The sequence below is a fragment of the Hermetia illucens genome, chromosome 4 (assembly GCF_905115235.1).
Source record: "Hermetia illucens chromosome 4, iHerIll2.2.curated.20191125, whole genome shotgun sequence".
NCBI classification, from domain to species: domain Eukaryota; kingdom Metazoa; phylum Arthropoda; class Insecta; order Diptera; family Stratiomyidae; genus Hermetia; species Hermetia illucens.
Window position 1 is genome coordinate 52,931,064 of NC_051852.1, and position 12,238 is coordinate 52,943,301.

A 12,238-nucleotide genomic window follows, 5' to 3' on the forward strand; every position below is an offset into this window, starting at 1 on the left:
GCCGAATTCATTTATTTTGAGGTGAAACCCAAAGGCTCATTTTTGGTTCACCTCCTGGCGAAGAGCAGTGTCTACTGTAATGTCTGAGGCCTTGACGAATACATCTAGGGATTCATCTTGTTGATGAAGTTCCAAAGTTATAGCGTCTACTACCTGTTGCTTTCAAATGCTTGGACAGCTCTTACACACCACACAATCTGCCCCGATTCTTTGGTCTTAGGACCAAAAAGGAAGGCGTTAAGTAATATCTTGCGTTGAACGGCTTTGGGCAGGAATCAACGGTAGATATTTTCCATACCCAAGAACGTTCTGTGGTCTTTGGCAGAAGGAAGTTCGCGCGCGATCGCTTGCTCTTTGTCTGGGTTGTATGCCGTCGGGGATGATGGAACGGCCTCCAAATTTCACTTGCTGCTGGAGAAATCCGCACTTTTCAACGTTAAGAAATACGTTGGAAAATGCACTCGAGATCTACCAAATGCTCGGACTGAGTGGGAGAGACGACCAGAATGTCATCCAAATAGACGAAACAGAAGAATCTCTGGAAAGTTTGCGCCAAATTATACAGGCCAAGGGTTATCCGTGTGACCTCGAAGAGTCTGAAAGATGTGCAAGTTGCTATCTTTGGAATACATTCGGGCTTACCGCCTTACCGCTTTGGAGAGATACAGGGTCGAAAAACGACAGTTTGTTAAATAATTCGCAGTCTTGTATGAGTGGAATGTATGGTATGGTATGGTAATAATGTATGGTGTTGATCCAGAATCATCTGACCATTTAGGCGTCTATAATTTTCACAAGGTCGCTATTCCCCATTGAGCTTGGGGACCAAAATGAGATGGAGATGCTGTTGGAAGATCTGCCTATAACCAGCTTAAGTAGCTGTTCAAATTCTACGTTATGAAGTACCTTCAAAAAGATTGGCGAGTCAGTTTTTTTTATGTGATGCTGAATATCATGTTTAACTAGCCCAGAGAAACTACGCTCGGTAGTGATGTTGCGGTATTTTTTTTGATGCATGACTACGTGGGTCGGTAACGTTTTCAAAAACAGTAGGAGTATATGACTTGCGATTTCGTCCGAGGCAGAGGCATTTCATCAGACACTGCCTCATGTGTTCCCTGGGAGCAGCGTGACCAAAGTGGTTACAAGGTGGCATTTGCTTCCTTATATTAATACAAAAACACGGCATGTGTATGAATTATAGTGAAGACAATAATCGCTTTATTAAATTCACACCTAAACTAACCGAGGCTAAACAAAGAATGCTGTGTGAACAGGTTGAAATTTTCCATGACGACTTAGGTGAGGTTGTGGGGTCTCAGGGCTCTTGGCTGCATATCCACCACCAGCTAATAGTACAGGCACTCTGCGCCTAATATGGGGACATTGATGTCAGTCAAAATGAAATGCCACCAAAAAGTTCTACGTTCTGGTCAAGACTCATGTATGTTGTGATGCAATTGGAGTTTGCTGCCACTAATTTCAGCTGTTGAGGAAAAAGCTTGACTGGTCTGGGGATGGGAAGGACCAAGACCTCCGTGCACGTGTCTATTGGATAATTGCGCCTTCTTAAGGGTCGTATACTGTAAGATAACTTGTTGGTATAAAATGCTGCCAAAATGGTAGAGCGACAGAAGGTCCCGTCACCTCTTAATTTTCTTAATTTTCACTAGGCATAACTTTATACGAAAAAAGCGGAATTGAAAGGAGCGCCGCGGTGAAAAAAAAAACACTAGCCAGGTTGAATTAAAACACAAGGTGCAGACGAATTCAAAAGGAACACGCTCGTTTTCGAACAAACGAAAAAATAATTATGAAACTATAGAAAATGTTGCTAAAGGACAACGATTAATCCCGACTACATTGCAATAATTAAGACCCAAATTTAACGCAACGAAATGAAAAATATTCCCAAAAAGAAAATGAGCATAATATGAATATAATATGAGGCGTTCCTCCACGTGTAAACTAACTGCTGTTTGTTGGCTTAAAAATGACGCTCTTTGCCAGTTGCTCTTCTTTGAGTAGTTCCTTCTTTATCGAAAACGCGTTTCTATTGTTTTTTTAATTCGATCTTTTTTCTCATCCTTCGAACTTAGTGGCTCTTCTGTAGATAACTTGCGAATGACGAACTTCTCCCGGAGTTCTTCTCCACTGGGCATCTTTCTTCTTATTTTTCTTCAGCCTTTGTCCCGTTCACAAGCGGGGTCGGCTGGGCACTGGGCATCTTTCTCTTCTTTCTATTTAAATCTCTAGTTTCATTTAGAATCCAGGATCACACATCAGGTACTTTACATTGGAGGAAAGAATCAATCTTTGTTCATTTAGTTGCAGGAGGTGGAATTCGGGTTTTCTTCTCTTAGTGGTGAATAACATTAGCTTCATTTTTGTGTAAAATACCTCTCCAATCCTATTCTGGCTAAGGCTTATGATCTGAGAAGATCTCAGAACTGGGAAAATGGAAGATTATAGTACTGATCCTGTTATACAACGATAGATTTGTGTTAATAATAAAATCAATCGGTTAGATCGCTGGAACTCAGGTCCGAATACAGAAAAGTGTGCATGCTTTTCCTGGCGCGGATACATGCTCTAGGTCTCTCCCGATCAGTTTCTCCTTGTGCTGGGGAATAAATTGTAATATGCTATGTATTTGCTTTAAAGTCCTTTGATGGCTAGGTCTTCTCCAATCCAAGGTTTGTGTATTGGTGCGACGTCGGTGGCTTCCTCTAACAGGAAGACCAACAGCTGAGGTGCACTTTGAGTGCTGAAAAGATTTATCCGCGCTATCCTCCGCATTATCTGCTTGCGTAGGGGTTTCGTCAATCCCCGTCAAACCGTCGATCTTTATCTCCTCCAACGAACTATTGTTGGCGGCGTCGATTGAATCCAGGTTGTCGTCGGGTTTCGCGAACCGGAACACTTTTTCCTTTGCGTACCCGACTCCGAACTGCGGCAACCAGATGCGAGGGACCGCTCTTCTGGGAATGCCATCGAATGGGATGACCTTGAACTTTACCCCCTCCCAGGCGTTGCTGATTTTAGTGACTCACAAACTGAGAAAGTCTCTGGAGAATTGGTCCTCGCATGCTATGATATGGAACCCAGAGATCACCAGCAAAGGAGCAAAGCAGGGGATGAGCCAACCTGTTCCCTTTTTGCCGCCCAGGAGATGTTTGATGACCACCTTCGACAGTCTGGCCTCAACACTTGTCCACACCTCCAGCACCATATATAAATGTCTCCTGGCTGCGTCCCTGAAGGCTTTCACAGTTTGTGCTTCGTCACATGAGAAAACACATATCTTATCTCACCTCATCATTATTCTAATTGTGACTCTGGATGCCTTCGACGGACCTTGTGTATAATTCGCAAGGCGGAATTTGCACCATCAGAACTCTGGCCTTAAGGGATCAACATTTTGGTCGGCAAATCGCGGCATTCTCAATTTTACCGCGTCTTTCGTTTTCGCTAGTTACTTTTTGAATTTATTTCATTTGTATGGATTCTTTTTGAAAACTGAGGTAGGTACTATTTTAGTGGCAAGCTAATTATTGACGTCACTTGCATTAGTTTCATCAATTCCATACATAATAACTAAATTCAAGCCTAAGGTAGGTGCAGTTTTAATGCAATTTATTTTTATCATTTTACATTCCCTGCGGCCAACAGTTTGAGTATTGCTTTTACTGCATAGTAGGTTGATAATAGTGATTAAAAGTTCACCATGGGATTTTCGTATTGTTTTACTGTTGACCCCTGAACACCGATAAGGTCGCACTTTTGCTCCAAGGCCTCGTGGCTTCGAGCTTTATGGTGATCATGTATATCTTTGCATTCTAGATTGATTCTCTGCCTTCTACTTCCTATGTCTGCGTTCTGTCCAGTGGATTTTTCAACTGGATTCAGGAATTTGTCCCCGGTTGCATCCTAGTATTTCTTTAGCTGGAGCGCGTGGCCTCTTTTTTATCTTCTCGAAAATAAAGCCTTTTTAAGGTTTTGTGTAAACACATAACCTTATTAAAATCGGTTTACCGTCTGTCTGTCTGTCCGTCTGTCTGTCTGTCTGTCTGTCTGTCCGTCACACGCATTTTTCTCGGAGACGGTTATAGCGATTGGCACCAAATTTGGTAGAAAGGTGGGAACTGCAAACGCTCACACATACAGTGAGTTACATCCTTTTACGTTGAATTTAAGGGGGGGTCCCCATACATGGAAAAGGGGGGTGTAAAATTTTTTTTCATCAAACATAGTCATGTGGGGTATCAAATTAAAGGTCTCGATTAGTACTTTTCGAAGCCGGTCTTAGTTTTGACATTTGTTGGAAAGGTGGGGAGTGCGGGGGGTTGAAAGTGATCATTTCTTTAAGGGGGCCATTCTCAGAAACTACCAAACCGAAAAATCTGAAAAAAATCAGGAGGCTGCCACTATATAGTGCCTTGGCTCCGAAATACCTTTCATGCCGATATCTGTTCAAAGAAAGTTAATAATAGTATATTACTATAATTTTTTGTAATTGACTGGAAATCCCCCTTAAATTCATCCTAGCAGCCCGAAATTCTGCAGTGATGTAGGCTATAATGTAGAGCATGATCATACCAAGTTTGATGGAAATCGCACTATTACTAACAAATTTATAATACGTCGAAGTTGTTGCTTCTTTGAAAATTGAAGACTATCAATGTCAATTTCACCCGAAAGTGGACATATGCATATATTACGTGCTATGTACTAAGAAATACACAAAACCTTTCGTACCTGAAGCGTCCAGGTTTCCCGACTTGTTGTTTGTTGTGCTGATGATTTGTTCCACTCCATATTTTGAATGGGCGTCATTTTTGTCGCCTGTCTCACTTTTTCATTGGCGATTTTTCATCCTGGACCTTGTCGTACATCTAACAGGGAGCGGGCTATAAAAGATTGAGGGCCGAGAGTTAACAATGTCTACAAATATAGATACCTTACAGTTAGAAATTTTCTTGAGGAATCGAAAAAAAAAAGATTATCGTTGTTTGGCTGTATTTATCGGTGAAACCTCCAACTTATATAGTGACTCCCCAAAGATACGATCCACAGATTTGTAATTCGACTATTCAACACTATAACCCAGGCGTTGAAGGTCCAATGACATAAATGATTGGCGATGGTTATAGGACCAATTTATAGTAGATAGTTTATACGTTTTAAAATAACATATGCAATTTTCAAGATTCATTTATCTCAAATAGTTTTTGAATTACAACCTTCTAAGGGTAGCTAGCTGCTTGTTGATTATGAATGTTTCGCTACCTGAGGGGCCGTCCCTAACTTATTCCTGGGGTTAGGGAGACGTCATAAATAATCAGAAAAATATAGTTATGAGTAAGTAATAATGCGAGGAATTTTTCGCGTATTGATTATATTGTATATTATATTTATCGGCAATGAAATCAGTATCTTTAATCGCGTTTTTCTCAAAATTACATTGTAGTCCTTTTTCTAGCGTATTTGGTATATCTCTCTTCATACAATGGTCCTCCAGTTTGTTGATTGGATGAAAAATGTAATTTTGCCATGCCAACAGCCATCAAATTTTTGGGCAAATTTTTTAATTTTTTTTGTACTTCGCCATGAGACATCTGTTACCGTCTCCACCCCTTCCTTTGCTCTATTCCAGAAGAAGCAGTTTTGGTCGTAAAATACTTTTCTGTGAGTTGTCTCTTCTCCGCAACGCCTGCAAGTTTCCGACCTGCTGTTATTGTTTTTACATTCTCTCTCATTCTCTCTCTTTGTGCCTGAGGCATCTTTTGGTGTTAGCACCACTTTCGGTTTTTCTGTCCACACCTTTCCTAACAAGATCACCGCATTTACATCGAAGTGGTGTATTTTAGACTGACCATCAATTCTTCTGAAAATGGGGACATTGTGGTTGGTTCCATGCAGGCTCCTGAGGTCAATGGTGTAACATCGAGTGGTGACTTCAGTTTTTGCATGCATGTTTCATAATGTTGCAGTATTGCTAGTTGCTAGTTTGTAATAAAAGTTAACTTTTTTGGGTTTTGCGAATGCCTATTATATTTTCGCCAACATCCTTGAGATTCGAGCCAGTTTTCATTTGGTTTGAGATGTCATACGTTTTCCTATCGTTTGTCCAAATTAACATCATTGTACGTTGGCTATTTTTTGAGTGGGCAAAATACAATTTTCCGCGCTGAAACTTTGAGCTGATCCTGATAGTGTGAGTTATTCGTCTGGTCAGTGTCCTATTGACGAAAATAAATTTATATGTTTTCAAACGATGGGAACCTGTCTTCTTCTCTGGCGAGCATCTGTTCACCGGGGAACAAGGTCCTCTCTCGTCTTGATCATTTATGAAGCCCGATCCGCCGAGGTTCTTAGCTTACCAATAGGCAGGCGTCGAACACCGTCAAAATTCACAACCAATCATGGTTTCGGACGGAATCTGTGGCACAATCAGCCAACCGATATACCGCGACAACATTCAGGTACTTCTTAAAATCACGTCTGCGATGCGGTTGGATATTTCCATCAATTTTCAATCCGGCCCTATAAATTAGGTCAAGAATTGTGCTAGGCAAGTTTTCCAAATGTCATCACGTCTGACGGGTGGCCGTCTTTTATTTGGGGATAAGTACACCGTATTATATAATTCGAAATGATGGAGTCTTTCTGACATATCAATGTTTCAGAGGAAATCCTCGCGCTCTCCAAGGAAAGGCAATGTAAATTTTCTTCCTTAGGTATTTTTAGACTTAATGCATACCTTCGAACGGTAATGCCAGATGATTTAACAAATCAATAAACGAACCTTTCATTTCATATTTCTATGTCATTCTCTTAAGTTGCTTCTTATGATTTATGAATAAAGCAATGGCTCACTAATTCTATACTTTATCATGTTGTTTGTCGTGATAATTCCATGACGAATTCCATTTGGACAAGCTGCAGGCAGATATGTATTTGGTTATCAGAAGTTCCGGCTTTATATGGATACACATATCAAAGTAATGTTGGCCCGAGAAAAAGTTCCCTAAGTCGTTTTCTGCCTACAGGAAGGAAGTTGAGTTCTTTAATTATTAAAAATGGAATGATGAAGGTAATTTTAGAGTGAATTCCGAAAAAATATCATAGTTTGTTTGGAAATGAAACGGAAAGGCATGAGATAGACGTGGATAAGCCACTTGAGTTCATATGCATTGCAATTCATAGAAACATAGTCAAGTGGGTTTGGTAATCGACACCTCTGCTGCCATCCTGAAGAGTGATGATGACCTGAAATTTAATAATTTTTAGTCCTCGCATATCGTTTAGTTCAAATATAACTGAATCGAAAGAGTTTTAATCGATAATCAATAATTGACAACTCTAATTGTACTCTCTGGTTGATGAAGCATACATGGCTGGGGCTGCACACACAGCCCGCGGTTCTTAATTTAACCAGAGAATCAGCAGAATGTTTAGCACTCCTAGTATGGCCGTTCCCATCTATGCAGATTATATGGTTATTGTTTTTGAGGTCAACATCATTCTTGCCGTCTGATGTCGATTAATCACGCATATCTCTGGGAACCATCATATTCAGACCGTTTTGTGCTTGTTTTCTGCAGATTTAGTAGGCATGCAATCATTGACTCATCAATTTAAAAATTGGAGTTAATTGTTAAAGGGGCAGTATCGTCTTGGCGAAGGATGTGTCTAATTATTTTGCGAACTGGTAATGTTTGATTTGTGGCTAATTTCTCCACTTGCACATTGAACATTCCTCCCCAGGCACTGGAATGGAATGGAGTTTACTTAGAAGCATGTTGGGAACTAACAAACTGTTCATTTGATTCCTTTCGCATCAAAACTGAATATATTTCAAATTGCTGAAGAGAATAAGGAACGATTGGATATTTCAAACATTGTGAATAAAAGGGTGTTATCGTAAAATATTTTTTTTTAATATATGGTTGGCGTAAACACCTGTGTAGGGCATGGCGCGTCAACTTATTCTACGTGAAATTGCTGTCGCTCCTTTTATGTGATTCAACTGTCTTACACTAAAAAAAGAGGGAGCAAGTTGCTCCTCAGACCCCGCCATTCTAAAAAAAATTTGTTTTACCCTTTCACTGTTCTACGTTACGTAGTTCCATGCACTTGTGGGCCATCCGGGGGCAGTGGGTTTCATTATCTGGCATAATCCGCAATGGAATTGTCGCCCTTCCTTAATGTGTGACTTATCCACTGGTACTTGCGCTTTCCAATCAACAGGTCCAGTGAGATTCCGGCTCGTACGCCGATGAAGTTCTTCATTAGTTATTGTTTTAGGCTAGAATACCACGATGACAAGTCGCATACCTGAATTTAGGAAAGCTTGAAGCTATTGAGTAGCAGTAACGGTTCATTGTTTAGGATAAGTAAGGGATCCTAAGTCCACAATCACTTGTTGCTGGACCGGACCAAATGGAGAGAGAACTTACTCCCACGTCTCTTTGGTCCGCGGATCCCTCTGCCCTGGACGAAACCTTTTGTCCTATAATTTAGTAACGTTTTGTTTCCATGTACTATTCCTATATAATAGCACATAGAGAACATGGTCGCAGAACAGCCTCAATTTGATTTAGCGCTGCTAAAATATCGAGCGACATCCAGTTGGCTGTCACGGTTGTTCGACACATTCAATGTTCTGCTCGTAAATGGTAATATGAAGAGTGCGATGGCCAGTCAAATTGAAAATTTCGGTTCTGCCTACCTCCTTTTCTAGATCCTCATATATTTGACTAAGCTGCATGAGTCGGTGAGAAAGCATTCATATTCCATCAGCGTAATCCAGTTGTTTGAGGAGAGATATCATATCACTCTGCACATCCTCGAGCTAAATGTTGTTCATGCTACGGATAACAAAAAAAAAAATTATCGGTGGTAAGATGCATTCCTGGCTTAGTCCGCTTTTGACTTCAAATTTCTTTGAGATGTTACCTCGATGCTATTAGCTATTAGTTTCCCTGGAATATCCCTCCTATATAGAGCATCCCAGATGCTTTCCCTGTTGACGCTGTTGAAAGTTTTTTTGAAATCGACAAAGAGCAAGTTGAGCATTGGTTTAAACCCCGTACACTGTTCCATAATGATCTGGAGGCTGTTTTTGGTACAGGAGCATGGAAAGCGGAAACCAACCTGTTCTCTGTCTATCACGCTTTCAAGGTTTTCTTTGATGCATCTTAGGATGATTTTAGCTAACATTTTCGCGACATCAGAAAGTGCACATATATCTCTTCAATTGTTGCATTCAAGGCGGATCGGAATTTCAATATTCATATTATCCCTCTACTCATTGGAAGAGATCTTAGATTTGCAGAATTTACAAATGAGTACGAATAACAACTCTTCAGAGACTGCAGTGGTTTTACTGAGCCAGCCCAGCGGTTTTACTCCGGTTGAGAGCTGTGTTAAGGGGAGCAGTGCGTATCCGCATGTGGCGGTGGCTGGCCATATCTACAATAGTCATTATCATCAACGGCGCAACAACCGGTATCCGGTCTAGGCCTGCCTTAATCAGGAACTCCGGACATCCCGGTTTTGCGCCGAACTCCACCAATTCGATATCCCTAAAAGCTGTCTGGCGCCCTGACCTACCCCATCGCTCTATCTTAGGCAGGGTCTGCCTCGTCTTTTTTTACTACCATAGATATTGCCCTTATAGACTTTCCGGGTGGTATCATCCTCATCCATACGGATTAAGTGACCCGCCCACCGTAACCTATGTAGCCGGATTTTATCCGCAACCTGACCAAAAATTCTTCGAAGGATTCTTTTCTCGAACGCGGCCAAGAGTTCGCAATTCTTCTTGCTAAGAATCCAAGTCTCCGAGGAATACATGAGGACTGACAAGATTATAGTCTTGTACAGTAAGAGCTTTGACCCTATGGTGAGACGTTTCGAGAGGAATTGTTTTTGTAAGCTGAAATAGGCTATGTTGGCTGGCAACAACCGTGCGCGGATTTCATCAACGTAGCTGTTCTCGGTTGTGATTTTCGACCCTAGATAGGAGAAATTGTCAAAGGGCTCAAAGTTGTATTCTCCTATCCTTATTCTTCCTGTTTGACCAGTGCGGTTTGATGTTGTTGGTTGGTTGGTTTTCGGTGCTGACGTTGGCACCATATATTTTGTCTTGCCTTCATTGATGTGCAGCCCAAGATCTCGGTTTTGCGCCGAGGTCCACCAATTCGATATCCGTAAAAGCTGTCTGACGTCCTGACCTACGCCATCTCTCCATTCCAGGCAGGGTCTGCATCGACTTCTTTTTCTACCATAGATATTGCCCTTAAAGATTTTCCGGGCTGGATCATCCTCCTCCATACGGATTAGGTTACCTGCCTACCGTAACCTATTGAGCCGGATTTTATCCACAACCTCAAGGCCATGATATCGCTCATAGATTTCGTCGTGATGTAAGCTGTGGAAATGTCCATCCTCATGTAGGGCCAAAAATTCTTCGGAGGATTCTTCTCTCGAACTCGGCCAAGAGTTCGCAATTTTCCTCCCTAAGAACCCAAGTCTCCGAGGAATACATGAGGTCTGGTAAGATCATTGTCTTGTACAGCAAGAGCTTTGACCCTATGGTGAGACGTTTCGAACGAAACAATTTTGTAAGCTGAAATAGGCTCTGTTGGCTGACGACAACCGTGTGCGGATTTCATCATCATAGCTGTTATCGTTTGTGGTTTTCGAACCTAGATAGGAGAAATTATCAACGGTCTCAAAGTTGTATTCTCCTATCCTTATTCTTCCCGTTTGATCAGTGCGGTTTGATGTTGTTGGTTGGTTGGTTTTCGGTGCTGACGTTGGCACCATATACTTTGTCTTGTCTTCATTGATGTGCAGTCCAATATCTCGCGCCGCCTGCTCGATCTGGATGAAGGCAGTTTGTACGCTCGGGTGGTTCTTCTCGTGATCTCGATATCGTCAGCATAGGCCAGTAGTTGGGTGGAGGATTGTACCTCTTGCATTTACGTCAGCATCACGGATCACTTTCTCAAGGGCTAGGTTAAAGAGGACGCATTATAGGGTATTCCCTTGTCGTAGACCGTTGTTGATGTCGAATGGTCTTGAGAGTGATTCTGCTGCTTTTATCTGGCCTCGCACATTGGTCAGGGTGAGCCTAGTCAGTCTTATCAATTTCGTCGGGATACCGAAATCTCTCATGGCCATGTACAGTTTTACCCCGGCTATGCTATCATAGGCGGCTTTACAATAGTGCCCCCTCGCAATTCCTCTTTGTTCTTGACGTGGAGACTGTCACGCGGGATATTCAACTTCCAGCTCTATACACTCTGCCCTATGTAGATGACCTTTTGCTTGCATCTCATAGAAAAACTGATTTCAAACAACTTGTCCAAAATTGGAATGAATTGTCTCATGTGGCACGGTGTGCAATTGAATTTGAATAAAATAAAATTCTTTATGACCTACGTTAATGAATTAGGCAGTGATAGCTCACAACTTCTAAATCTACTGCTGATTGCGATGTGGTTGCTCTAATTAAATTTCCATTGTCAAGTCAATTGAAACTCAACTGACTTTGTGGCAGACCCTGTGCACGAGAAAGGTGCCGTTAATAAAGAGGCGTTGAAAGTTGCAGAAATGTCAATTCTGACTTTCGCCATGATTGTTATGGTTACGAAGACCATGCTTTCCTTTCACATGCCAGAACAATGTGTTGTCAGAACTCACATTGACATTCAAATCACATATCATGATCGCAATGTTACCTTAAGGAAGCCTCCTGAACTGTGTGTAATTGCTAATTGAAAATATCCTCCTCTGCTATATAGTAAATCTCTGTTGGTGCATATCACCGATGTTCCTTAACCTGGATTAGAATTTGGCAATCAAGATCCCATCAGAAACCGTCCTACAGGACAAGAGAGCCTTGCAGTAGCCTTCAGTAACAATCCGCCATCGGATTCGCGTCTGCTATCATTTGATTTTTTAGAGTACAAAAGCGCAGTACCACAAGAGGGGGATAATCAGGGCCTTGAAGTGTGTTAGAGCACTTCATTCAAGACCGTAACGGTACACATGGCAGAGTCAGCATCGCGCTCGCCCGAGATTATTATCCTGATTTGGCCCAGGTACTCATTCACAGCTGAGTCGACTGGTATCCGACGTCAAATCACGATACAAAGTCCACTCTCTTACTGAAATTGGAGAGAGCGAGCATTCTAGGGGCTTTTGATACTGTTGTTGGTGACCG

General features: G+C 41.7%; 1 protein-coding gene across 3 annotated transcripts in view; it reads left to right on the forward strand.

The window, feature by feature from the left end:
• Positions 1-12,238, forward strand: part of LOC119655906 (flotillin-2) — a 364,992-nt gene that overhangs the window by 3,241 nt on the left and 349,513 nt on the right. The gene's annotated exons all lie outside the window — the stretch shown is intronic.